The sequence below is a fragment of the Carassius auratus genome, chromosome 25, assembly GCF_003368295.1.
Source record: "Carassius auratus strain Wakin chromosome 25, ASM336829v1, whole genome shotgun sequence".
NCBI lineage: Eukaryota > Metazoa > Chordata > Actinopteri > Cypriniformes > Cyprinidae > Carassius > Carassius auratus.
Genome location: NC_039267.1, coordinates 62361 through 65453, shown reverse-complemented (window position 1 = coordinate 65453; position 3093 = coordinate 62361).

Sequence of the window (3093 nt, the reverse complement as noted above, 5' to 3'; positions counted from 1 at the left end):
AAAAACAGTGGTTGATGGTTGCTATTTTGAGGTAAACAGACTCTTGCCTTTCATAAAACGTACTCTTTGTTGTGTTTACTAAAACAGAAATCACCATTACAATTGCTTCAAGAAGACATTCAATCTGACAGCATTGAAACATGTATTAAAGGGGACAGTTCACCCAAAAATGAAAGCACCAGGCACATGCATTGTTTAGGAGCAGAGGGACTCTCGCTAATGGCGGAAAGACATGATTTGGCGGAAATCAATTCTGTATTGGTTATTTTTCTTTTTTTGCACACAAAAAAATATTCTTTGTAGCTTCTTAATTGTGGTTGAACTCAATGATGCCCATAGACTATTTTTTAAGTTTCTGGCATTGGAACATTTTAGTTGTGTTTCTGTCTATGCAGGGTCACAGAGCTCTCGATTTCATCAAAATATCTGAATTGTGTTCAAAAGATGAACGAAGACTTACGGGTTTGGAACAGCATTATGGGGTTAGTAATTAACCACTGAATATTCACATTTGGGTGAATTAAAACTTTGGTGCAGAACTGCGCCCCCATACATTGTGTTATTACATGACATAATGAATAACACTCAAATTTGCCTTGACAGTCAATAAAACAATAAAAAACATAAAAAACAGCACAGATTATGCCTAAAAAACTCTTTTATCTCAATTTGACTGCTCATTATATGCCATCTCTGAAGGAATAATCCTCTAAAGATATTTGGCATAGCCGTTAGCGCTGGGATCCTCAGGCAGCAAGTATCGAGTATCTGCGGAGTGGCTGAGTGCTCTGACACAAGTCCAGGCCTGAAGGGGAGAACATAGTCTCTGTGCTTAATCATTTAGCGGCTTACGCTAGTTTATGTTTAACGCCATTCTCCAAGGTCAGCTGCATAGCAAGCCGTGAATGAACACTGATCGCCTCTGCGGCGCTTGAAGCTCATAGCCTTGTAACAGGCCACTCACAGTTATTTCTCTGTCACTAGCCCAGATCCCAGCAGAAGTCATCTGGTGTTAGAAATGTAATCCGAGCCATTGCGACAGGAGGCCATCATTGTCCAGTGCATATGATTTTGCTCACAAGTAGAAGCATGTTTGCATGTTGAATATTACAGTTGGTTGGTTTTACGCTGTAAGCCATTAAAAGTGTAATTGCAAGGCTAGAAAACTGCAATGTGAGAATTCGATTTTCAAATTTACTTAAAGGGTTACTCTGCCCCCAAATGAAAATTTTGTCATTAATCACTTACCCCCATGTCGTTCCAAACCTGTAAAAGCTTTGTTTGTCTTCAGAACACAATTTATGATATTAAGGATGAAAACCGGGAAGCTTGTGACTGTCCCATTGACTGCCAAGTAAATTGCACTGTCAAGGTCCAGAAAAGTATGAAAGACATTCGCCATCAGTGGTTCAACTGTAATGTTATGAAGCGACGAGAATACTTTTTGTACATGAAGAAAACTAAACTTTATTCAACAATTTGTCTCCTCGGTGTCTCTCTGCATCACCGTAGCGCCATTTTGGAGAACATCCACTGAACGCAAACTGCGTATGCACTTCTGTTTCAGCCGTACCACAAGGATACGTTTTCTACATGTTTTTATGCTTTTATTTGAATGAAAACAGCGCGTCCGTGCAGCGCAGCAGACAGAAGAGCGTACGCTGCTTGCGTTCAGTGGATATTCTCAAAATGGTTCTGTGGTGATGCGGAGAGACACAGAGAAGATCAATTGTTGAATAAAGTTTGTTTTCATGTACAAAAGTATTCTTGTCGCTTCATAAAACTCAGATTGAACCACTGATGGCAGATTGACTATTCTGATGATGTCTTTCATACTTTTCATACTTTAGAGTGTATTTTACATGGCAGTTAATGGGACAGTCACAAGCCTCCCGGTTTTCATCCAAAATATCTCAGGTAGTATGTCGGAATCACAGTATTCATAAAATAGTAAGTGAAAATTCTCCATTGAGATTCTGACTACAAACATTCATACTGCAAACATTCCTACCATAGAGAACATACTATTTAACAAATTGAGAAGCATTTTTTCAACTAAACGTATTAGCTACAGTATTCAATATCAAACACAGTGCCAGGGTGTTGCTATGTGGTTGCTGGTGCATTCTAGGGATTCTAAATGGTTGATAATTGGCTCTCTTGTGTAAATATGAGATTTATTTTACTTTATACCATGCAAATTTAAGGTGTCCTTTATGTCCATATTTTGCAAATGATGAATCAAACATCAAATATTAATTGTTTTTTGCTTCAAATCATGTATGAACAATAATAAAATTAATGCTTGATTGGTAATGCTCAAACTGCTCAATTTACTGCAAAATAACAAGACCTCTGCACTTATAGACAAGCATTTGCGTCACTTTTCAGTGTTAAGCATGAAGTAAAAAGACCAGTGTTCCTTTATTCAATCAGTCCCTATTCTCCCTTTCTTGCAAGGATTATAAGGATAATGAATGATCTGCCTGTGTGGGAGAGTGAGCATTGGCCCTGAGATGAGAGAGAGAAGCTACACACACACACACACACACACACACACACACCAACTTAAGCAGGCACCATAACTGTGACCATATGCCAGCCAGCTGAGCTTTCATTTGGTGCCACTCCTTTCTCGGCATGGCTAGGAATTTGTGTACATAATTTGTGCATATCTGTGTGTATTGGTGTATGCATTGCAATCTGTGTAAGAGCGTGAATTTTTCTTCAACACAATCTGCTGAACACAGTTAAGCAACACTTCCTGGTCTTGCATTCAGTCTTACATCAATAATTATGTTGCTCAATAGTTTTTACACAACTTGCTCAAAATGATTGATGTTAATTATTCTCCGCTTAATGCATTAAAGTTGAATAGTGTCAAGGGTCTGTTAAAATAGCTAACCCTAAGTATGATGCACAGACAACACCTCTAAATTAAAGCAATATAATTTTGTCTGAAAATGTCAAGTAGAAACGATCAAGCAGAGTTTGACAGTATTATGTTGAAATGAATATTTCAGGTTTATTGTGAAGCTAGGACATTAATATCCACTAAGATTAAAACCTGTGTGAAAGAGAGAAACAATGTTA